Source organism: Zalophus californianus, chromosome X, assembly GCF_009762305.2.
Source record: "Zalophus californianus isolate mZalCal1 chromosome X, mZalCal1.pri.v2, whole genome shotgun sequence".
NCBI lineage: Eukaryota > Metazoa > Chordata > Mammalia > Carnivora > Otariidae > Zalophus > Zalophus californianus.
The window spans coordinates 125,724,047-125,750,797 of record NC_045612.1 but is presented as its reverse complement, the minus strand read 5'-3'; the positions used below and the strand labels follow the sequence as shown (position 1 = coordinate 125,750,797).

The following is a 26,751-nucleotide window of genomic DNA, read 5'->3' as shown; positions in this document are numbered from 1 at the left end:
AAGACTAATTTTTAATAGTCACCATTTGATGTAGACAATTTTGATGTAGACAAGTGTGTTCAAGACATCCATCCATCTGTGTGACTAGAAAAAAGCAAATCAAAGTTTCTACTATACAAACATCATTAAAGACTGCATGAAAAAAACTTACCTGCTAGAAAAACAAAAGCAATGGAATACAGACAAAATCGTTATTCTGTTTAAATTCTGTTCTTCAAATCCCTCCCTGCATTATTTTGCAGGTTTATAAAAATGACCAGTTCGTTGTTAGGAATTTTTATTTCAAGCATATTACAAGCAAAGGGACTTTTATGCTTTTTTAGGAAAAGGCCTATCAAATTAACATGTTAAAAATAAATTTGGTACATTAAGTTTACCTAAAATTAAAATCATTAAACACGGTTTCAAACAAGCAAGATCAATTAGGAACACTGCACTTTTAGATCAGATGTTTTGGCTATGTAGACAATCTGAAATTCTATGCCATCTGCATCACCTACTTAAAAATACTGACTTAAGAATACACAACAAGAAGATTATGGATTCAATATGATAGATGTGCTTCTGTTCATTAAAGGATGAATCACTGAGAACTTAGTATAAAGGTAATCCTAAAACACCTGACCTGTGGTCTCCTGAAAAATTAATCATGGAGCTATTTTATAGTGAAGAAAACACAAGGAATCCATATGAGAATCCCTATTGATCAAAATGTATTAGATTTTGGAATTAACTCAAAAACATGCATTGCTAACTGGAATTAAAACAAAACAAAACAAAAAATATGCATTGGACCACAGCAGACTTCAACGTGTGGGCTGGAGTCACTACTGTGTATTTGGACCACTTCCAGTAAAGCAGTGAATATGATTTTGTTGGTAGCTGTATGTCACCTCCCAGTGCAATGGAAATTCGTAGTATCTATGAATTAATCTCTCTGTTAATGGTAATTCTCTGGTAAAGTAAGAGAAGCCAAAAGAAACAACCATTCATGGGAATGATATCAAATTCAGCTGTAACACTGCTTACCATCTAGAGAAGTTGCAACAGAGCATAAGAAGTCAACAGAGGCACAAAGCACCCCCTGACAAATTTCAGCCCACACTGATGGTGTTTTCTTCCATTTTTCACTATTGTCTGAAATCCACAATCATCACCTTAAAACATCTGTTGCCTTATTCTCTAATTATCTACCCCACACATGCTGGCAGTTAATTATACATTCTCTTATTCCGTAATTACAATCTTGTTGGTTTTCCCAACAAGACTTGAAGCTCCTCATGAACTGCATCAAAACCTGAGATCCTTTTGTGCTAACCGCCCTACCTGCACAGCACGGGATCATCCCAACAAATAGTTCCTGCCTGATAATAATCAAATGTCACAACATTCCATGGGTTGAGAAGAGGGTAACCCAAACTTCAGCTGGGACACCATGGTAAGACCGTGACCAGAAAGGATGAGAACTTCAGCCAGCCATTTATTTACTGAGAAAATACTTGGTTTTGCTCCTTTTATCTCAACAAATACGGTTTTGATGTCACACCTTGTTTTCTTTTGCATCACACGAAGTAGTTTGTTTTGTTTTTCAACATGGCGCAAGGACTCTTTCCTGAGCCAAGGAATTTCAACAAAATACCTAATATTTTACCAGGCGCATATGTAATTATATAGCTAGGTGCCTCCCCCCTTACTACACTTGGGCAGAAATTGATACATTTTTGTTTTTCCGTTTGCGTAAATCATTCGCGGTGGCACAAGTTTAGTTACGGAGAATCCAAAACCATAAACTTGCTTCTTTCTCTTACTCATTTCTATTTTTTTAAGAATCTGTGTTGTTTTTATTTCAGGGCAAACCCTGAGAGTTGTTCCAACTCAGACACGGAGAATTGCAGGGAAACAGGCAACCTATTAACTCTTTTCAAACCCTAAGATCATAGACACAAAAACACTCAGAATCCTGTGGGACCTGGTAGATAAGTTTCTTTCTTTGGGTTTCCAAGATGGAGCTAGTGATACCGTCTCTTCCTTGGAGTTGTAGAGTCATGACCTTGCATACAGCCTTAGTTCCCACATAGCATTCTTAATTCTTGATTCTTGCCCAGCAAAACGCTAGCCCTGGAGAAATCCCAACTTTCATCCAGTGCACACCTGCACCCTTGCCCATGAGCATAGATGAAGGAAAACACAGACCCACGCTGACTGGTCTCACTTTCAATTCATGATCATAAATGTGCAGGAGGTTCAAACTGGAGAACATACTGAATTTCTCCAAAAATTTTCCTTTGAAGATTCTCTAAACAACCAACACCTTCTCTGGCTTCCTGCCATCCCCAAACCCCCTTGTCCCATCTTCACTGTTGGTTTATGATCTCACAATTTTTTTTTTCAGTGTAGGAAGAAGCAACAATCTAAAGAGAACATCCATAAGTCCCCATGAACCCATTTCCCCGTGCACCAACCAATAACTACCCCATCTTCTGTGCTCCGTTTGTTTCCCTATAGTTAATGGTAGGGCTCCCACCTAAGACTAACTATCACCCATTCAATTCCATCAGTTTACCAATCCAACAACAAAACACCCCTCTCTTGCTAGACCGGAATTGCTTTTCTCTTTCAGAGGAAATCCAAGCTGCTGATTGTGTTATTATTCAAAGTACTTTCCAGTCCTCTCTGTGGGGAAAAAATATACCCTGGCTGCTCTTTGATGGCAGGCTTGGCCAAAAGACTTACAGTGTCTCTCCATGGGAAGAATTTTATTGCCCCACCTCAATGACATGAGATATACCTGTTTGATATGTTTTAGCCAATGATGCATGAACAGAACTTAAGAGTGCCATTTCTAAGAAAAATCCTTGAGAAAGCTGATGTGGCTCTGCCATAACATCAGAAATGTGTCTGCACCACCTGTTGGGTCCTGGAATGAAAAGAGATGGAGAAGAGCCGAAGCGAATCCCTGAAGAACGCACAACATGAGGGAGAAATAATGCTCTCTAGTCACATGTCCTTGACTTTTTAGGGATATTTGTTAATGCAGCGTAAGGCAAGCTAAAATGATTGATACAACATGCCTCTAGATCATTCCTATTGCATACCGACGTGCTGTTAGACCTTCCGTCATAGGAGAAATACAGTGACTTTCTCTTGGGTTTATATATCCCTCCAACTGTTGCCTAGTTCTCTGCTCCTTTACAGGAAATCTCTTTAAAATTGTCATCTATACACCCAGACTCCAATTCCATGGCTCCTGTTCACCACTAAAGTGGTGAAGTTACTCCAACCAGGTTGGTCCACGTAACGTGTCACCAAACTTACTGCTACTCTGGTAAAACTCGCCCATGACCTCCAGGCTGCTATGTCGGTGGACTCCAGACTCTGATTTTCTCCTTTCTCTTTTCTACCTTCAGACTCTTCATGACTCTAAATACCAACTATGTGGACTCGTCCAACATTTTCCTCCTCAGCACGGACCTGTCTCTTGAGATTCCCCTAAACTCAGACATCCACTCATCTATGAGGACATCTTGTCTTTGATGTCCTATATGCATTTCAAAGTCAAACTCCCAAGCCCCAATTCATCCTCAAGATTCTCTCCACCAGCACTTTCTCCAATTTCATCCATGAACACCTCCTTCCTTTTCCATGCTTAAAGTCAACAAGTTTGGATTCCTTTCCTTTCCCCACATTCTACATGCAAATCACTTGCAAATCGTATTTTCAAAAAGAGAAGAAATCCAAGCAATTTTCCCCACCTCACTACTCCCATCCTAGATGTACGGCCATAATTACTCATGGTGACTCTTAAATGAGCCTTCTGACCAGTCTCCTGCTTTCTGCTCTTGCCCCTACAGGCTAATCTCAGCAAGGCAGCTAATGTGGTTCTTTAAAACACACCTCACCATGTCAGTCACCCCTCTGCTGAAATGCCTCCAATTTTTCTCCTTTTGTTCCCAGAATTAAAGTCAAAGTCCTTAATGGCTTCATCCCACTTGAATCCCAGTCACCCACTGCTATCTAGCGGTCTTCCCCAACACAATGGGAATGCTTCCACCCCAGGGCCTTTGCACTGGTACATTCCTTCTGCCTGGAGCACCCTTCTGGTACACCATCAAGGTTTCCTCCGTCACCTCTTTCAATTCTTTACTCATGCTTTTCCTTTTCAGTGAGGTCAAATTGTCCGCCGTGCCTACATTTGTACTTTCCTCCACAACTCTGATTCTCCTTATCCCCTTTTCATTTTTATCATAGCACCCCTCACCTTCCAAAATAATATGTAACTTATTTAATTCTTAAATTTATTTTCCAGGGTCCCCGTAGAATATAAATTGCACTAGGCAGGAAATTTTGTCTACTGGGTACGGTTGATGCATCTACAATGCTTATGCTTAGAATACCTGATGTGAAAGAGGGAACCAATAATAAAAATAAAATAATCAAAAACAATATAATGCAAATGTTGTTTTTGGAATTACACAATGTTATCCCTCCTGTGTAAAGCATGAAAATGAATGTTTAAAAATCTTAAGAGAATAAATTATTGGAAAAGTTTAATTTCTGGTGAGTTCAGAGAGAACCATTTAAGGACAAGTCAAGAAAATGTACAGAATATGCTTCAGCAAATACAAAAATACTTGAGATGTCCTTCCAAGGTTATTGAAGCATAATTATTCAGATGGTCACTTCCAGTCATGCAGGTGGCTTTGCCTTCATTTGCTCATTTGGCTCTTTTTGTCACAGGTGAACCGCTATTTCATTTCCTTTTATTTCTTATTTCTGTCCTATTTTTGGGATACCATCAGTGAATCTATATTCCTTCTGCACAGACTTGTAACAAGTTGATGAACTGCACGTGTTCTCTGGTCTCCCGAGGATCGTTCCTTTATTTCTGTCACCCCATACCATTCTGCACCTCCTTTCTCCCAGCATCATCCTTACAGAGCCTTAGAAATCTCAGATTCCTAGAAGGTCCTTGAAAAGCTGGGCTTGGCTCTGCCAAGATGTTACCATCACCTGCCCTGGCGATGCAGCTGCACACCTGGGAAAGGCGTTTCAATGCTTATAAAGCCAACCTCTGTCTTTCATGCGAGGACAAATGCCACACTGCCTCAGAAACACGCAGACCTGTGCGGCGTCTCACCGTCTCCGAGAAGGGAGGTTAGGACCTAATTTTTCTGGGAGCCATTCCATTCCAGGAGGCACACTTGTAGTCATGTCATCTTAAAGCCAGGTAGAGAGGGGCTGCAGTAAGCTAAAGACAGAGACCCCAGGGGAGAGAGAGAGAGAAGCCTCTTAGGTGAGGTCTGTGTGCATGTGTGTCTGTGGGGATACACAAGGAAACAGGGACCAAGGGTGTTATCAGTAGAAGACTGGAACACAAACTCTTAGGAAGCTCTTAGTAAGACACCAATGGATGGGCAAAGAGAAAGACATTACCCTTGCTTCTGATGAAAAGCTAGTACACGTCATTATAGAACTTTAGGAAATACAGAAACACAGAAAAGTTAAGAGAGAGAGAGAAAGTAGTACAGATAATTGAGCCACACGCAATGGTCACTTTTATCCTATCTTATCATCCAAGTTTTTTGGGGGGAGGGTGAAAGATTTGGGCATCAACTAATAGGAGAGTTGATTATGATGCTCAGCCTACAGCAGGAGTCTCCTCTTTAAAGCTGAATCCGATATACAATCTCTGGAAGTTTTGCTTTGGCGCACCAAAAAACAGAATCTATTCTTTCTTTTAAAAACTCTATTCAAACCACGTAAGATGGGTCAGGAAACATTGCCTTCTTTATTTGGGGCCTAAATTGTCTTGCATTTCTTGACAGTAAGATTATTTGTTTTGTCTTTAACACAGCTTTTAAAGTCTTTACATTTCTGATTTAAAAATATATATGAAAAAAGAAAACATGCCAAACATTTTTAACATTCAGTTCAATTATATGCTCATCTAGGAATTAAAGTTGGTGGTTTGAACAAATTATAATAACCTTAAGATTGATCATTAAGTAGGATATTCATTTTTTTAATGACATTATCTATACTAGGTTTGAAATTTAGCATCCTGACATATTTTAAGAGGGTTTAGTAGAGAATCAATATTTCCACATGGTGTTAAAATTATGCGTGGTTGTTCGATGTTGACATTCGGGATGCTTGCTCAGAGGTTTAACATCTCCTGTGTGTTCTCTTCCTCCTCAGTGATTTCCTTGGCTTATGAACATCGTCTACTAACTAGACATTCAGTGTCCCATCATTCCGTCATTTGTGCGTCTCCTCTTTCTTACACATTCCCAGCCCTTATTCTGGCCCTATACTTCCGCGTTGGTCTCAGAGTCTACATATTAGCTCCTCTCCTGTCTTCTCTGTATGCCCTCTTCAGACTCTTGGTGTGTTTTTGGTTTTTTGTTTATTTTTTTTTTCCACATGGCTTTGCCATTTTCATGTTTTCTTTCATTGTTTCAATCTTGACTCAGTAAACTCTCAGAAGGCATGGAGTTCTACGCATCACTCAGCAGCCTGTCCCTGCCGTTCTGTGTCTATCCCTGAGAGAGCTGGCTTTGTGGTGAGTAAGGGCTTCCTTCGTTCACGTATCCTGTGTGGAGTGATCCTGTGTCCTCACGTCCTTCAGAGATTCCCTTTTCTTCCCCATTATTCCTTGCTGGACAACTTCTTGTTCTTGCTTTGGATATTTCTTCTCTTCCGTCTTACCCTTCCTCCACTATTATGTTCATATGACAGTGTTACCATGACACCTTGACCCTGAAGGGGACACACACACACACTCACATGTGTGCTTGCTTATGAAAAAGCCTTTCTCTTTGTACATTCCTTCGCTCCAATATTGTAGTTGAGTTGGGCTCACTGGAGTAGAATTCTATTGCAGTGTTTTGTGTTCACATGGGGTCACGGCATATCTCCAAGGACTTGCCTGGTTAGGCTAGTGCTGCCTCATACCACTGACCACATATCACAGATCTCTGCTGTCTCCTTTCATGTGGGCATTATCTAGAGGATCTAGAACAATCTGCATGTCACATTATTATTTTTTACCACTTACATCAATGTCTAACCCTCACGCTGTTTGCAAAAAATTAAAACAGATGGAGACAAATGGCAAACGTGTTCACGTTGGAGTCACTCATTTAAAGTAACACTGCGATGATAATCTTTCTCCAATGCTTTACTGGATTCTGTTGCTCTCCAAAGCGAAGGAGAGAAGAAATTCTGTTTTGGCACCATTTATTTTCCTTAAAAACTAAAACAAATGTCCTTTTCCACATCCCCAATAATTGGTGACTCATCCATGTAGCTTTAGAGCATTTTGCCCTCTCTGTGATCCATGTTTTGAAGTCCAGTCTCTTAGTGTTTGCTGTACAGTTTTATGTTAGTACATAAAATCTTATCACTGATTAAAGACCACAGTCATCGTTAGGAAGTATCTGGCAGCATGTCTGGAAAATTCCAAACTGGGAACTGCAAAAAAGAAGAAAGAGACGTAGACAAGAAGACCAGAGAGAGAGGTTTATAAGTCAGCTACTCCACAATGCCTCCAGGAGCTCATGTCATCTCTCTCTCTCTTACCGTTCCGCCATGTTTGGCTGTTAGGTTTTCATCTCGTCCTCAAGCCTGTCGGTCCTGATGTGACAATACCATGCAGGTCGCCCACAACCAGGTAGGGGGAAGGGAGGTAGTTGGTACAAAGACATTTGGGTCCTTTTTATTATAAGAAAGATTTCTCAGAAATTCTCTCCATAAGAGTCCACAGGTGGGCATTCATCTCTGATGCCTCCCACCCCCCACCCACTCCAGGCAGGTTGGGAAAGTGTGTTGGACCAGCTGACCCAAGTGTGCCCAGATCTCAGGACTATTTGGCTCTCAATGGGAAAATCTGTTGGGATGCTTGAGTTTTATTGAACTAAGGTTCAAATATTTTTCTAATTAATCACAATCTTCATCTGAAAGCAACAGTGTAGATGAACACTCCATCACAAAAGAATAAAGCCCTATCACACCAGTTAATCTAAAATCCAGGAATGAATGCTATCCCGTTAAGTGCTAAGTAAGACATAAAAGAATTAAAGGCACAATTCTGACGCTAAGGATTGAAGGGACAAGACTTATGAAAACAAAAAGTTGAATGAAAATCAAATAAAAATGACTATCTAGACCTGAAAGTAATATTATGATAGTACTAATAACAGTCCAAAGTAATTATACAGCCAATTATTGTTACAAAGGAAGGTTAATGATCATTAATTATCATCAGGAATTCTTTTCTCATCGATCTCAAACCTCAGAAATTAAAACACAAAGTACAACAGAAAATTCAAACAATGCCCCCCGACAATTAAAAAAAAATCACCCGGAAGTGCATAACAATCTAATAGCTCATGCCGAACCAGGATCTATAAACCACCTTTCATCATTTTAGAGAGGACTGCATCGGTTGGACTGATGCTGTTTGTGTTTGTAACAAGACATGCCCTTGGATGAGGTGACACTTCACTGTGAAACTTCAGAATAATTTTATTCATAACGGTAATGAAAAATGGAGCCAAGCTTTCTGGATGGCTGATAGAAGAAATGCCTGATGGTTATATATCTCCTAGATAATTGGATGGTATTCAAGTTTCCACGGATGGAAGATAATGATGTATGACTCCAATACAACAAAAAGCCACTACAATCAACTCAAGCCATAGTCATTAAGCTTTTTGCCTAGGTGCCTGCTTCCACACTACTTGTTAAAATAAGACAACGTCCCTATTCCTGAGATTAGCAGAACAGGAAAATAGCAAAAACAACATCAACAAACAAGAATGTGTATCACCCTTAAAAGAAGCACATGAAAGATTTTAGAAACACATGTCAGCTATTAAAACTGATAAGATGCTAAAGAGCTGATACTGAAAACTTGGTTATTCCCCAAATGTTCATATATCATATTTTATTTTTTAAATTTTTTTCAAACTCTTATTTAAATTCTAGTTAGTTAACATACAGTGCAATATTGGTTTCAGGAGGAGAACTCAGTGATTCACCACTTTCTTACAACACCCAGTGCTCAACACAACAAGCGCCCTCCTTAATGCCCATCTCCCAGCTAGCCCATAACCCCACCACACCCTCCATCAACCCTGAGTTTGCTCTCTGTCTTTACGAGTCTCTAATGGTTTGTTTCCCTGTCTCTCTCCACCACCCCCCTCCCTATGTTCATCTGTTTTGTTTCTTAAATTCCACAGAGGAGTGAAATCATGTGGTAGTTGTCTTTCTCTATCTGACTTATTTCACTTAGCATAATACATTCTGTTCATTCCACTCTGTAGAGATTTCCTACAGACTTGGGCACAGAAGCTACATCTCTGATAGAAAACATCAAGCCATACCCATTTGAAACTCATTTTCTACCTCAGTTCATACGATATCTTTTCATAAGACAGTAAGAAAGTTATCTTTGCATAAAACAGAAAACCATTATGTTTTCAAGACAATTAAGAAGGTAATAATTACAGCCAAGAGATGATATCCCTGGTCCTTTGGATTATTTTCATGTTCTGGATCATTGGTGGTGGTGGGAGGGAAAAATGTGGTTCATTTCAATTAACTTAAGGTTAAACACAACACCTTTACAACAATAATAAAATATGGGTCTAGAACAAAATCTAAAATCAGTGAAGCCAAAGACTGTCCAATGTGAGAACTGGCATTCCCGTGAGGAAGAAATGAAGTGAGATGCGGCCAGATTGTAACTGCTTCAAGTTTTTGTTCTGCTTCCCACTGTGGTTGAGTGGGATGGGAGAGGAGCCCTCATCAGATAGATATCCTCATGATCCTGGACATAGCTAGCAACTGTGCACCTTGTTATACAGCATGACATCACTTAAATGCATTTTGTGTCTAATGTGGCTGGAGAAATCTCCAAATGTCAATTGAAATCCTGCCCTTAATTTGTCATAAGCAAGATTTGAATTTTAACAGGGACAACGGGGCCCCTTGCCCAACATCATTAATGAAGATACTGGAAGAGTGTTTGAAAGCATAAAAGCAGCACCCGGGGAGCTTTTTGCATACTGCAAGGATTTGGCTCGTCGATGCCGCACCTCCATTATAAATTCAGTACCACGGACAGCTGATGACTACACGAGAGATGCAAAAAACCATTCACAGCAAAATCATGTTCCTTTCCATGAGCAAAGATTGGTATTGGTCCGAGTGACGGCATGGAGGGCATATACTTCCTTTCCCTTTTAGGGACTGTAAGAGAACGCTGGAGACAGATTTCCCTGATGTGGAAGGGGGCGGTTTTGTAGTCTAAACGTCTGAATGTTGGAAATACTTACCTTTAGGTTGTTGTTGTTGTTTTTTTTTTTTCCCTCTGTGAAACAAACTGAACCACTTAACACCGCAAATCATGGCCTCCGGATATGGACTAATAATAGTCTTCCAACAGTTCTATTTCTAGGGATCTCCCCATCTTACTCCTACATCTTACTCCTCCATTTTTTCTAGGCATTGGGCTAGCTTTACACTTTACAAGTGACCTGCTAATCCCAGATCTTCCTCCTGACTTGTGTAGGTACGTGAACCTCCCCTCAGCATCTGCCATGACCCCTCACTCTCCTTGCTGCTGTCATGTTGAGTCCACCTTTGGAATGACCCTTGTGTTTATCTGCTCTCCTTTTCACTGCCTCCAGACCCCTCGTTAATCCTGCCTCATCCCTCGCTGACCTTCTGCCCTATAGCTCCTAAACTAGAGTCTCCAATTCTTGTCCTCCACCTTTGTCCGTGCTATTCAATGCTGAGAGACCCATCTCTCCAGAAACTGGGGTCAGTCTTACCAATAACCCCAGTTAAGCCCAAACTCTTTACTCCCACATTCACTATACTCTGGGTCATTCCCAAATCTAGCCACAGGTTCCCCTTTTGCTCCATCCTGAAATATACTCTGCTTTAGACAAGAAGGATCCCTTGTTCTTTCCAGGTTATGCCTCACACTTTCTTATTCTGACACCTTACTTACAATAGTCCCTCAACCATAATGTCGAATGGCTCCACTTCATATATTTCCTTTAGGAAGCAGTTAAAATTCACCCCTTTTATGATTCCTTTCCTAATGCTACAATCCAGACACCATTATGTTTCCCTCGTATCCCCATTGCACAAGCCCAGATTCACTCTCTTATTACCTTGTCCAGGAAATAATGATATTTTCTTTTATTCCCATATTTTATTTCCTTACAGTAGTAGGCACTGACTTATTACACATTTGCTCAGCGGCACGTATTGCAATGATTTGTAGAGATTTGGAGCTCAATAAATATTTGCTAATGAAATGAATTAGGGACTCATAAAGAATGACAATGCTAGCACCAAGCTTATATATTTAAAATTAGAATAAATTAGGATTCGATTTAGCATTTATGGTGGATTCTAGCCTTATTCTCAGTGGTAAAATTACACCTAGAGGACATCTGACATCCTTGCCAAATTGGTGTCACTATGTTCAAACCAAAGTAACAGGGATGCTCATGAAAGAGAACTGAGTGTGCTAGCACAGTAGTTCATGCTTTGAAGAAGGAACACAAGTAAGGCATGCTCTCTACCCTCGTGGAGTATGTGATACAGCAGAGAAGCAGCGTAAACAAAGGTAAGATGATGTGGGGCAGTTATGAGATAATATATAGGACTGCCTCATAAGCTAGAAAAGAGAAAAATGAGAAGACAGAGTAAACAATTTAAGAAAAGTCTGAGATGAGAGAAGACCAAGAAAGACTGCTAGTGGTGAAGGTTAATCTGGGTTTTAAAAGTGATTAATGAGAAAGAAAGATGTTTCCTAAGCAGGGAAGAAGCATCAGAGAGAAAACTAATTGTTAAGCCAGTATTCTGTGACAACGGATTCTGGTCCGAGCTCTTTAAAGACCAGTGAGGGTCTTCTGAGGTTTAATTGAACATGCGAGATCACAAGACCTCCAAAAGTCACCATGGTGCTAGCAAACTCGGAAGGACAAAAACAAAGCTGAATTTGTCAGCAGGGCTGGCAGTAGGCATCCGGGAGCTATCTGCCTCAAAGGTGATAGCTCCAGTGCAAAGACAAGATGTCTACAAGGGGGGTTAGCTCCTTCTCGGCACAGAAACTCCAGGCTTCACAGGAGTGAATATCTCCTATAAAACCACATAAGCAAAGATGCCAGGGTCCCCATAGGGAATGTGGCACTTACAAAAGGCACTGCCCTCAGGGAAGCCCAAGCCTGTGGCATCCCCCATGGAGTCTTGTAGTTCTTTTGGACTCTTCCTGATCCAGATGTGATTTACCAAAATGGAGACTCTCTTTATGGTAAGCCGAATGGCCAGGATCGTTGCTGCCATGCCCTTCATCTGGTTGAAAGAAGAATCCAGCTAGAGAAACAAAGACCAGATTCTCATGAGGGCGAAGGTCATGTTACGTTTATGCACAGAAATTTTGCACGTCTGAGCCCGCTCAATCATTACAGCAATGGTACACAGCCAAAATTAAACAAACGTAGAGACTGAGAATCCCAGAGGGGAAGGTAATAGCCACTGACTGGGCAGGAAGGAACATGATAGGAGGAAGTAAGAGTGAAACATAGATCTGTATGACTGACTCGCTCTTACTATTGATATGGATTCATGAAGCATGAAAAGCCAAGGTACAGAAGAGAGATACCCAAGAAGAAGTAGGATTTAAAAGTGTGGTGTGATCACAGCAGAGGGTACTCTAATAGCTGAACGATCCTTTCTGGAGAGCTTGCTGCATGCCAGTCACGGGACAGGCACATAGAACAGCCCATTCTCATATAGGCAAGACGGTCAAGAAAGCAGCTAACCCAGTGCAAATAAGAGCCTTGGGAAGGTAATAAGAAAGATACACTTGAGTCGGCATGGCCACACCTGACCAGGTTAGAGACAGAAAGCTTCATGGGAAAGGTTGCATTTGTTCAGAAACTTGAAGGAAGGGGTATGGGGCCCGTCAAGAGGCTGACCTGGTCTTCATCAACTGGCTCACCACAGATGATGGCAGGACTCGGTGCTGTGAAGAACAGGGAACCTGGAAAGTGCTTGGAGCAAGAAACAAAGGTGACCCATCTGCCTTTCCTAAAGAAAGCTCTAGGTGAGTCACCAAAGATGGCGGCTCCAGGGAGGGAGACGTGGCCAGCATACAAACAAAGGCAATGGGGACTTGAAGTAGGCAGGCAAGGGACAAACGGAGGAGAGGTAAGAAGTGAGGGACACTTAGAAACAACTCCTGTGGTTTTCGCTCCCTCCTCAACTGGTCGCTCAAGCCAGAAACATGAAATCTCCCCAGACTCAACTTCTTCTTTTGCTTCCAACCCGTCGTTAAAATCAGCTTCCACACCTTGCCAGGTCTACTTGCAAAAAAAAAAAAAAATCTCTGTATGACTCTAATTCCAGGATGGTCTGACGCCAGCCCTTCAGTTGGACATGATGCCTCAGCTTTTGAGCATCTGGACGATGACAGAACAGGTGTCGGTGACCCTTCATAAAATGTTGCAATGGGAATTAATGTTGAGCATCACAGATCCATCACATGTAAATACAAAGCCACAAAAACCAAAAACGGCCCAATTATAGCCCCATAAACTGGCCTTACACGGATCCTAGCAAAATCAGCTAGCACTGTCGGAAGTGCAAACTCCCATCCATAGCCACGCAAGAGATTAAAAGGGCTTCCTGCATTATCATTTGGGAACTAAGAGTTTTTGTATGGATCTGGCCCTTTTCCCAGTTGTTTTGATGCATTGTTTTATAGTTCCGTGGAGCCAAACATAGGTAGAATGGCCTAGCTCTGTTCATTTCTTAGCAGCTAAACTTGGCTGACCCACAGTGGGATAAATACTCTGAGACCAGGGTTGTGGTTTTCTCTTAACCAACTCCTCGATGCAATCCGGGTGAAAGGCTAACACCTTGTACCTTGGAGGAAGGTTGCAGATAAAGACCCTGGGTGTGCTCAGTTGCATTCATTATTTCACCAGTGAAATAAAACACCAAACAATTAGACAAACCCTTGTGGGTCTTTCTTATCTCCTCAACAGAGGCGAATGAGGAGATACGATATCTATCTGGCTACTGCTCTGTGGTTCTTTATGCTGATGCTTCTCTGTGTTCAGTGTGCTCATTTCAAATGGATGCCAACACACACACACAAGACTATTTTTAGCATCATCTGTGATCAGTCCCTAAAAGAACAAAGTCCTAAATCATGTTTTCATATTTCCACTATGTTCTTTCATTAAAATTTTAGATTTAATTTTTTTTTTTACCTTTTTCCTTTCACTCCCACATAGGTTTTAAATAGAAAAAGTGATATTCCACCTGCCCTTCTTACATTTGCACAGGTGGGTATATGAAAATGTTTACATTGAAGTTTTGGGTAACCAATGCATAGAGAAAAATTTGTATCCTGGGATTCAAATATATTTTATATGCTCCTTTCTTATAATTCACTTGGGCATCAATATTATTGCATTCCAAAGTTTTAGTTTTACACACCAAAATTATGTCATTTCCCCTTAAAATTTTGTCTAATCAACCTTTTCTCCCCCCAGCATTAAGTAAGAATTGTCCTTTGTTGTTGCTGTTTTTTTCCTTTATCTACCTTCCTCCGATTTCAGCAACATCCAGCTAATTATCCAACCACCCACTGACTCACCCAAAATGGAAATGAATACAGAAGTTTGGCTTTATGAAAAGACAAGGGTTCACAGGAAGATACTTACCCCTTTGCCAGGTTCAGTGCATTTTTTGTTGCTTGGCAAATGATAAGAGACTCTTCGTTTTAGCCCATGTCCAGTTTTGGAAACCACAAATGGGATTTAAGCAATGTGCCCCTTTCTAATCCCTCGAGCCACAAAGGAAGCTGGGCTCCCTGCAGCTCGACCCTGAACTGCTATCGTTAAGTTTATTAAATTATAGCAAACTTGCAAGCCTGTCTCACATGGTGAAAAGACCAATGTTTAGCCCCACATCTGTCTGGGATATATTTCTCCCGTTCTTTGTTTGCTCCTTTACCTATGACCTTCAACTGTTCATCGTCTTAGAGACCTGTCCTGGTCATGAAATCTAAAGTATCTCCATCACCCATACCTCTTTCATGTTCTTTATTGCCTTATGGCTCCTATCCCAGAGTCTGAAATTCTGTCCTTAATCGATTTTCTTGCCTGGATATCTACTGTCTCCCCAACTTGGGTGAGGAAAGTATCCTGTTTACTATGATATGCTCAGAGTCTAGAAGAATGGTTCATCAGTATTCCCTGATGGAGTGAACGACAGAATAAATGAATGAGTGGGTGAGTAAGCGGATGACGAAGCCTATACGTAGGCCATTTCACCTGCTCCCAGGCATGCGTCTTGGGTCTGCTCTTGTGCTGGCCAACTGGTGCTTTTCCGCTAACTTCTGGTCCCTCATGAAGTCTAGCATCTCACCCTGGCCAAGCTGGCTGGGGTGCAGGAGGAAGGGACAGACTGGTTTCCATGACTAGGAAGAACAAAACCTCTCATAATATGTCCACGGGAACATGGGACCCTAACATGTCCAGCATGTTACCCGGTGATCCCAGCCACAAAAACAAGATTGACCATTTTCTAATTTATAACAAATTACAAGAAAGTATTGAGAATTTAGGCATCATACCGAAAGCATTCCGGAGTGTTGTTCTGTTGCCGCTTAGTCATGGTTGGGGAGCAGGAACGAAGTAACTCTATGGGGGACGTGCCGTGGGGAAGGAGACGGGGGTGTGCTCTGCTCTTGTGTCATGCTGGGGGGCACGAGGTTCACAGTTAACAGGCTGTGAGCCCCAGTCCTCAACTGATCTCTGCGGAGTTATTCGCTCATTGTCATTCTCAGGTTCCATATGTATATAGTGGAGTTAATGCATACTGGCCCAACTAAGTAGACTGACTGAGATAAGGCTTCCTTCAGTTGTCTACTCAAATGCCACCTGGGACAGACGCCTGTCCTCACCTAGCTCCTCCTCAACCAGTGCCAACCCCCCACCCCATCCTGCTCTGGTGATCCCAAAGTCACTCAACACGCAGAAGTTGGCCCATTTTCTATTCCGGAGCCTACCTGTATGAGTTCACGTCCCCACATTAGAACATGCGCACCAGGACGGCACAGAGTGGTCAGTACTCATTACGGCTCTGTCTTCAGTGTTGGGCACATAGTAGAGACTTGTGCCCGTGTGTTTCCCATGAGAGCGAATATCCTAAAAACATGGAATTACATCCGGCACATAGTAAACAGTCAATAAATGTGAGCTGAGATCATATGTTTAAAATACTAAGGAGATCATCGGCACCATCCTGTTATTTTGCCACCCAAGGGGAAAGGGGACTGACGTTGATTGTGAATGCCCACCTTCTGGGAATGCTTACCACAACCCTCTGTGGACTCATTATCCCAGTTTCCCAGAGAGTTGTACCAAATCCCTCCAGAGGACACAGGAGAGATTTCAAACAAGGTCTGTGTGACTCAGACACACTTGGTTCTTTGATGCGAAAAGGTTTTCTCTTCTTGGTCACATTCTCTAAAAACTGCTGGGGGAGGACATGAAGCTGTTAGATCCCCTGTCTTGTTGAGGAGCTTTCTGTTTAGGAGATAATGTGAATGTATGAAAAACACATTAGGAGCCCCATCGAAATGACAATAATTGACCATTTTCGGTGCAAGCACATGGCAGTCCCGTACGGTTCCAATTCATATATACTAAGAAGAAATTCCTGTTATGTTCCAAGTGACTGTTCCTGACATTCTGAATCCCAACCAGGAATTCCTTACCTTTTCTAGGTCACAGACTCCTCTGAGGATAGGATCCTTTCAGTGCAAAATACATTCTCATCTACCCACAAAAGTGCCACACAGGTTAAGGGGTGCTTCTTAGACCTCCTGGGAATCCATGGGTCTCAGCTCCATGGAGATCATCTACTTCCAAGGATGCAAAATTATCTCTAGCTTGACCTAGATGTGATATAAGAAATGGGTATGGCCTCAGACTCTTAGGACTACATGGAAATTTGCCATTTAAGTGAGAGGAGCACATGTCTCTTTTCTGATCTAAATGTATTCTCAAGGGATTGGCATGTTTACATAAAGCCACTCAAGCAATACTGACCGAAAGCAAGCTCTCTATTATTTGGGAGGAATATATTTAGCTTGGAAACTGTCCCTTGGAAAATCATAGCAACAGTGCCTTTCTTTAGAAAACAAATTGACCTGGTTGATACAAGATTATAGTATTTAATGTAATAGTCAATCTTTGATAAGCAATCTCCGGGCGTCTCCAGTCTCATGGAGAGAGAAAGTGCCTGTCTAGTCGAGGGGATGGTGGGAGGACCTTGGGCAGGGGTTTCAGACTTCAGTCCAGAAGCTTGTCCCTATTTTTTCCCTTCTCTGCTACCAACTATTCATTTGACCACAGTTACGAGCCACGTCTTTAAGATGAGGTTTAGACGATACGATCTCTAGAGATGGTTGCAGATGGACAATCCACCATCGGGGATGCACAGATCTGCATCACTTTTAACACAACTTTGTAGAACTACCGGACACACAGTGGAATTGTTCAACCCAGGTTATTGTTTTCCTCCTCTTGTGCAGTAGAAAGGCATTCCCTCTACCCTCTCAAGGCCCTTGTAATGACACCCTCACCCCACACACCCAGTACACATTAGTATCCCGGGAACCAGTTGGATATGCAGGTGATGACAATGTGGATCCTGGACAGGCCAGAAAGGAATAGAGAACGCAGAACACAAGAGGGTGAAAAGAATTCTCTTACTCCTCAACCTCCTGTCTAAGGGGAAGGAAGCAGGTGGGGCTTGCATATAGGTGTGTGGGTTGATTCATGCATATGTGTATAATAGTCAGACACACATACGTGTGCATTGATGGGTGAGTCCCTAGATACATCCTCAGTCTATCAAAATGAACTCATAAGAATATATGTAAGAATCACCACCAAAGCAAAAATTCACCTGATATTATGGTATGGAATAAAAATAATAATTAATAATAATAATAATAATAATAATAATAAAAACTTGAGTATAATAGTAATTCTCTCTTTTCAATGCCTGTGCATAGACTTTCACAAACAACATGGGTAGTATCTGCAATTCTTTTCCTTTTCTCTAGGTTAAATTTGTTCTGATTGCATTTATTGATATGCCATTAGATGTCTATTGAATCTAATAAAAACATTAAGCTTATTTTTAAAAAGCCTGATAAACTAAAATAAAAACTAATTGTCACCAATTAATATAGCAGGTATACTCTGTGCTTAGACTCTCAGAACCAAAATTTTAAACTTTAATTGTATGCACAGTTCTATTAAACAGCTTGGTTATCAGGTTTCCATACATATATATTTTTAAAAGCTCTATCTATCTGAGAGAGACAGCGTCGGGGAGGGGAGTGGAGGCAGAGGGAGAGGAAAGAGAGAATCTCAAGCAGATTTCCTGCTGAGCGAGGAGCCCAACATGGGGCTCAATCCCACAACCCTGAGATCATGACCTGAGCCAAAATCAAGACACTTAACAAACTGAGCCACCCAGGCGCCCCCATAAATACTTTCCTAACAGAAAGAAAATGCAAAGTAGGCAGAGTAGCAAACATGACAGCTGGTCTACCCCATGGTGGAGAGGTAGCTAATGGAGAGGTACCTCCAAACCCAAAGTTTCCTAGAGATTTCCCAGGGAGAGGTCCCCTTGATACTCTTCCTTGCAGTGGAAGCTTCCAGACTCACGCCTGCCTGGTCCAGTCAAAGCCTCGGGGTGAGAGGGTGTGTCCGAGTAGGCTTCTTCCAGGTCGGCAGGCTTGGTGGACAACATGGCCCCAGCAACAAGAGGACAGGGTTTGCCTCCCTGGGGAAGAAGCTGGGAGAGGAACAGAGGCATACCACTTCCAAGAAAAGCATCGCCCACATCAAGGGCATAAAAAGATACCAGGTCCGGAAGGCATGACACTGTATCACTAGAGCAAGAAGTATTTTCCTTTCATCCTTCCCTCTACCCTTGGTCCGTATTCTAGAAACCAGAAACCAAACTCAGAACGGGTCTCGCAAGAGGGGTAAAAAAACAAGGTGATGCAAGAGGAAAGAAAGAGTACATTCATCTTATTTTCCAAAAATGGGGTCATGCTGCCAACATACAGTTGTGACCACAGGAAGTTTTATCAAAGATTGAGACAAAACACCAGAAGACCCCCTACATTTCTTCGACGATGCAAGGATGCATAAAGGCTTAAACCATTCACGCCCCATTCTCTGTTAAATTCTTGACACTTAGCACAAATGAAGCAAATGAACATTTTAAATAATGCACTGGATAATTTTCCAATATAAAATAAAAACAAGTCCTGCTCCCCCCTTTTCTTTAGCCTGGTTTCACCCAAGGCAATGCTGTGGTTCTAATATTCTGTAATTTGGCAAAGAGTCATCTACTTCATGCATTGGTCAATCCAGAGATCATTTGCTAAGTAACATTTGAAAACACAAATGGCCTGAGCATCAACAACACATAAATATGTCAAAGAATTCATATAGATATGTGCATTTCTATATGCATGTATGTATATACATACATATGGATGTATAGTATATGTGTATGTTTGTATATATTTTCCAGGAAAATGAAGTGGGGAAAAGCCTTTTTACAAGATTTAATAATGGTCTGGGACCTTCCCAGATGGAGAGTGGGGAGGAAGACATCTGAGTACAGCTCAATATAAAGAAGGCCTGGGGGCCTGTAGGAGAGCAGGGTACGCTCAGGGAAATGTGAGCAGTTTGTTGCAAACAGCAAGAGCACACTCACAGTATACGGAGGTGGAAAATGGAGGGAGCTGACGCTGGAAAAGAAACACACGGACATATTTGAAAGATCCTTCTGCATTGTCTCAAAGGTCTTTGGTTCTCTGGGGTAGTAAACAGGCAGCCTAGAGAGATGTGGTCATGATTCGTCTTTAATTAGGAAATGAAGTCATCAGACCTGAGAATTGGGACATGCGTATGACAGTCCCATGAAGGATGGATTGGAGGTAGTAGAGTGACAGTTTAAGTGGCCATCCAAGCTAAGATAATGGTGTTAAGAGTTACGGCAGTCGCTGTGGGCATCTGAGGAGACAGCACACACTCAAGAGATCTTTTCCAGGCAGAAATGATGGGATGCAGACAGCTTCTGAGTAAGTGGTGAGAAAGAGGGAGTAAATTATGCCCGAGTTCTTATCTTGGACATGCTAGTGTTTGGGTGCCTTTGATCAACACGAGGTGCAAAAGGGAGAAAAAGGCTTTAAAGGAAAATCATCTGTCAACATTTGGACATGTTGAGTTTGGAGTGTTGATATGACATTCAGACACAGCCTTTTCAGAGGAGTTAAAAATACAATCTCTGTGACTGAAATTAGTGGTCTGGGTAGCCAATGAAGACAAGAATCATTCATAAAGATGTACAGCCGAAACTGTGTGGGTAGACTGAATCATAGATTAACTATAAAGAGGTGAATTGAGGCCAAGGACAAAATGTTGAAGAGGCTGATATTCAAGAGGGAAGTAAGTAGAGAAAGGACCTCATGGGGCCGTGGCAGAGAACCAGAAGAAAGGAGCACAGTGAAAATTTAGGAATAAAGGCTGGACCAGGGTGACAAGCACTCATGAAATGTGATAAGGAGTTGCCATTGGTTTTGGCAATGTAGACATTACTGGCCGTACTATAATGAGATTATTTTAGCATGAGTTTGAGGAGGGTGGAAAACCGATTTGGGGAGACAGGGAAGAGAAAGAACGAAATGAAGCTTCTGATTTCAAGAAATGTGTCTGTGAATGAAAGGAGGAATGTATGTCCTAATGTAAACTGGTGCAGCCAGTATAGAAAATGGTATGGAGGTTCCTCAAAAATTAAAAGTAGAGGTACCATATGATCCAGCGCTCCTACTTTTAGGTATTTACCCAAAGAAAATGAAAACAATAACTTGAACATATTCACCCCTATGTTCTCTGCAGCATGATTTACAACAGCCAAGATGGACACATGGATAAAGAACATGCCTCTTATACATTGGTATATGTATATAAAATGGATTATTATTCCGCCATGAAAAAAGGAAACCCTGCCATTTGTGACGATACAGATAGAACTTGAGGGCACTATGCTAAGTGAAATGGTCCGGACAGAGAAAGACAAATACTATATAACTCATTATAGGTGAAATCTTCACAACAGCAACAACAAGCTCACAGATACAGAGAACATACTGGTGGTCACCAGAGGTGGGGGGTGGGGGAAATGGGTGAAGGGGGTCCAAAGGTACAAACTCAGTTATAAAATTAAGTCATGGAGACGTAATGTACAGCAGGAGGACTGTAGTGAATAACACTGTGCTGCCTATTTGAAAGTTGCTCGTAGAGTCGACTTAAAAAGTCCTCCTCATAAGAAAAAAATTGATAGTAATTATGTAGACGTTAACTGGACATTTTGATCATTCCACAATATATAGAAATACCAAATCATTAAGTTATACACCTGAAATAAATATGTCAATATACCTCAATTTAAATTTTCATAAAATTGTTCATTCTGTTAACATATGTGGAAATACATAAGAAGTGAATAAAATGATTGATTTGCTGCCCTAAGAAAAGAAGGAACAGGTAGACAAGGTTGAGGCTGTTTAGGGTGGAAAGACAGAATGGCCAACGGATAGGGAAGAAGTACTTGAGTTGGTGCTAGGGGTTAGCTTCTAGATCACAAGTGTAAGGTTGAGCGCTGCCCAGATTCTGGAGAACAGGAGAGAGGTGGGTGCAAATTGATCTGCAAACGTGCTGTGCTATATGGTCTCGGGGAGTTCATTCTTGATGGATTCTTTGTTCTCTCTGTGAAGAGGGAGGAGGCTATTTTCTGACAACAATGAAGGTGGGAAGATAGAGAATAGTGGAATGGATGCCAAGGGAAATGGATATGAGAGCTGCCATCCACCCATGAGGTCGCCCCCGTTTCCTGAAACCGCATAGTGATTGATGGTGAAGCGAATCGGTGCCATAATTCCATTGGCTCCAGGGACCAACACTATGGGACCAAAGAAACGGATGTCTGGGGTCAGCAGGATAAGCTCAACCCAAGCAGAGGAGGGAATCAAGGGCGTCAGGGAGGGTTCAGTTCAGATCCCATAACCTATGCCTCACACCCGGTGGCTGAAAGCAGAGGCACCACTCGCAGAGCTGTAAGGCTTGATGGAAGACCTGTCAAAGCGGGAGACAGACTAGGAGCTCAGCGCCACTGTTGTAAAAGGGGTCAGGAACAGGAAGAGGGGAAGCTTGAGGAATGATAAGATCCTACTGAGGACCTAGGGGATGGCTGATGAATAGAGCCTAAGTTCTTCCAAACAGGGGAGATCAAGAAGCTCGTATGCTTCCATTGTTTCTGGGCCCTTTCAGTCAATGCTGGTGGCATAGAGAGAACACCAATGCTTCCAAATCCATGTTAAAACAGGTGCACTTTCGTCCTTCACTTGTACAATAGAAGAGTTCTTGCTTCAAATATTTATGTGATAGGTTGGTTTGGGGCATTTATGTCTATCTGGGATAACCCTAACTAGAATGCACATGGTATTCCAAGTCTGCACAGAGACTCTGTTAACATAGGCTCATGCAATGTTTTCTGACATGTTTTCAATACCCATTCTGAGGATCTTCCTAAGCTTGGTGGACCACAGTAGCACGTTGCACCTGCCAGAGGGCAGACACTGAAATACGGTCTTGTTGATGATGTGAATCAAGCCAGGGTCTTCAGAAAACCATCTATGGTTGATTCTGGTGCCTCTCTCTCTCAGGGGTGACTGATAACTCAGAAGCATTTGTCTTTACGGGGTTAGAGGCAGGCAAAGGGCCATGAGAGGAGCAGCGCAGGCATGGCAAGGGGATCTGGAATAGGGTGGCCTGCAGGGGGTTGGCATCCTGCGTGTGCACACTCTGCCACTTCTTACTTCCAACACCTTTAAATCAGTGTCTGTTTCCTGGACGTTGCATGAGTTTCATGCACACTATTTCATGGTGGTATTGTAAAAAAAAAAAAAAAAAAGTCAAGCAAGAAAACTCATGTAAACATTAGAAAAATGAACTATGATTATCATTATTACTATTATTTGTTGGCAGGTGGGTTATGATTGCATTAAGCTCAGATGGAATCTGTCACACTTACCGGACGCTGACGGGATTATGAGGCGTAAGCAGATGCATGTCAGTGCGCTAGCTTTCCAAAAGACAAATGGATAGGAGTTAAAAGGTGGGGTGGGTGAGGCCAGGAAAACAGGGTTTAGGGAGGAAAAAAAGTGTTTTCATGTGTAATGACTCCTTTCAGGATATGAAATAAAATTTTTGAAAGCCAAGATGTTGTAAATGATATAGTGTATTGCTCCTTGGTTGACGGGTTTCTCCCAAGCCAAAAAACAAAAAACAAAAAACAGAAAAAGGCAGTGACAAATAGGAAATAGAACTATAAAGCAGAATGATCTGGAAGCCATATATTCCTCTGAATGGATTTCCCTGTACCAGTGAAACACAAGAAAGCTTCTGGGACCCTCTGGGGTTCTCAGCCCAGATCTCAAAATCGGGCTGATGGGGACAATCATTTTGACAATGCATCAATTCTCTCCCAAATATCAAGGAATTGTTTGTGTTTGTTTCAACGTGTGGCTTTCTTCCATGTAAGGGAGCTTTAACTAAATGGATTTGGGAAAAAAATCATCCCATCAGCTGAGTCCAAACTCTAACCTGTGTTTTTCTTCTCCAACATATTAAACCATCTACTCTCCCCCATGCTCTCTTCTCACACAGGTGTAGATCTGCACAGCCTTCAGGATTATTTTTTCTTAATATCAGGCTTATTGTGAAGAATTCAAAGAATGCGTGAGCATAGAAATAATTATGGTTTTCGCTTTCTCTGCCAATCCCTGTCTGTCCGCAAGGCATGGTACCTTACTCCCCTTCTTGGAAGTAAACACTGCTTATTTGTTTATTTCTGGACTCTTTTCTGGGCTGTGACACACACAGACACATATTTGTGTACACACATGCATACATACAGAACATTTTAAATCTACATATGTACACCCACATGCAAATGTGTGGATAACTATAAATACACACATGTGTATATTCTCGTATATGTCCATATATAAGTATCTATAGAATGCCCATATAGATTTAAGTGTTAATGTAAATATCATGGATCTTCACATTTTTGCTTTGCTTGTTCTCTTTTAAATGAAAAATTGTTTTACATTTACAAGTGTATACAAGAATTCATTTACTCATTCCCCTGATGAGAAAAACTTCATTAGCAATGGACGTCTACGTCCATGCAAGCCATAAATGGAATGTTTTGTGTCCCCTCAAAATGTATATGCTGAAATCTAACTCCCAGTGGGATGGTATTTGGAGGTGGGGTCTTTGGGAGGTGATTGGGTCAGGCAGGTGGAGCTCCCATGAATGGGATTAGCGTCCATATCAAAGAGACCCCTGTAAGCCTTCTGGTCCCTTCTACCATGTGACGACACAGAAAGAAGACAGCCATCTGGGAACCAAGAGGCTGGTCCTCACCAGGCACCAAATCTACGGGCGCCTCAGACAGATTCCTGAGAATGAATGGCTGGAGGGAAATGTGAGTCTCTTTTTAAATTTTAGCAGAGAATATGAAATTTCTTTCAAAACTCTCCACCAATTCATCCACCCACTAGCAAGGTGCAAAAACACTTATTTGACCATGCCCACAGATAACTGAATTTATTTTTGTCATTAAGCCAGGCAAAAGGATAATACAATAAAGTAAAATAGACTTGGCTTTCCTTTAATGTGAATGTGTTCGGGTACGTCTCTTGATGAGTTTTAGACATTTTATTTCTTCGACTATGAGCTTCCTTAATGGCTTTGACACAGTCATTTGCAACTTGTCCCTCTCCTTTCTGGTGCCCTGTAATTAGTCACTTTTATTCTCAATTTGCTATTCTCATCTACACACAATTTCCATATCCCACCCGCAGCATTTCCCTGCTACAATTCACAGCGGGGCAGGCATTTTGCACGCGCCGAAATTTGCAAGTCCGTGAGCAGGGGAAAGGTGAAAAGTGGTACCTTTTGGAAATTGGCCAAAAATGCCAACTAAAGCAGTTCCATTTTCTATGTGACATTTGTCATGCTCCATGCACGGAACATTTTAAATTGCACACCTGACCTTTTTAACAATAGCAGGAAATGCCAAGAGAAAATGCAAAGCTCTTCATTTTCTCCCTTAAGCCCCCATAGAAGCCATTTTTCACGGTCCATGGCTAGAGTCTATGATAAGATTATCAAGGTGCCTGAAACAAGCCATCAATTTCCAAGCAGTTTTCCATCCATCCAGGGGAACATCACGCACTCGTGTGGCATGTTGTAGGGACCTTGATTTCCTTAGCTCTGGTTAACAAAAGCTGCTGCATAATCCTACATGAGTCAGTCTGAGATAAAGAAGAAATCAGCCCTTGGGTATAACCTGACAAGTCCCCGTCACCATTTTAAGAACAGAATTCCTCAAATCCTATCAAGTTACTCAAGAGCGGGCAATAAAAAGTCTTCTCCCAGTGACCCTTAGGAATCCACACCAGAAAGAAGAGAAATAATAAACTTCCACTTTGTCCATCAAAGCGCCGTATCTACTAGTTTCTACTTAGCTTTTGAACCGTAGTTAACAATGGATGTTTGCTGAGTGTTGAACCTGTTTAATGATGACCGAAGAAGAATATATAATGGCAAATTCACGTAATTATCTTAAATTAATGAACACATCTCCACAGAGGTAAGAGCACACAATTCACAGCACACAATGAAGAATATGAGTATGTATAGTCACTGGAATTTGGGCTGACTTAATCGCAGTCAAATAATTTTTCAATGGCTGCGATTTAAGAATGAATTAAGATGAAATATTAAGAAGTACTTCTCTATTATCTGAACTACTTTCCTTTATGGACAGTAAGATTTCTGGTTATATGTCTTTGATATCAAAATCACTTATTTTTTTCAAGATGTCAAAAAATAAAATGGCACGAATACAAGATCTAAAGTGTGAGTTTTCATGTTAAATTAAGGAAAACACATATCGTGTGAAATTCTTCAGTTTCCTTTCAGAAACACATCTTGACCATCCCTTTTTCAAAAGAGGCTCTTCGGTATCTCTTTTTCTTTTATGTATTTAGACTTTCAGTTCCTGAAATCACAGCATCGGGGGAGGCACTGAGGTTCCGATTTGTCATAAACAGACCATAAAATGCAACCGTCTTCATAATCGTAAGAATTATTACAACAATAAAAATCCCAGGGATGGGGGGGAGGGGGGAAAAAAGAATCCAAGGCATCAGAAAGAGGAGTAAAAAAATAAAAAGTACAGACATGAAAACGCCGTTCTTGCTTGTGTCCAGCATGGTACCTGTCTGGCCCCCCCCCGCCGGCCCCCACCACTCTGTCTGCTTGCCTCTCCCTCTGATCCCTCCCCCTCATGCTCTATCACTCTCTCTCAAAAAATAAACAAACAAATAAATAATAAAAAAGAAAAAACACCCCGCCTTATGTAGTGTCTGCTTCCTAGAAAGTCTTGCAACAAATGTGTGCTGTGTGTGCCTCGTTTACCCACAAGGATTAGTCATGGCAGTACGTGAAAACTGAAGTCCTAAAGCATCTTTTGGTTGTGATC

General features: G+C 41.5%; 1 protein-coding gene across 9 annotated transcripts in view; it reads right to left on the bottom strand.

Moving 5' to 3' along the window:
- NLGN4X (neuroligin 4 X-linked) overlaps positions 1 to 26,751 on the bottom strand; it is a 280,407-nt gene that overhangs the window by 133,556 nt on the left and 120,100 nt on the right. Inside the window, exon 1 of one of the 9 annotated variants that reach the window (XM_027609218.2) lies at positions 16,817 to 16,904. The exons of 7 other annotated variants lie outside the window; for them this stretch is intronic. The gene's annotated coding sequence lies outside the window, so the exon portion shown is untranslated. Of the gene's footprint in view, positions 1 to 22; positions 40 to 16,816; positions 16,905 to 26,751 lie in introns of those variants that run through there. One more of the 9 variants, XM_027609219.2, reaches the window with a different exon arrangement.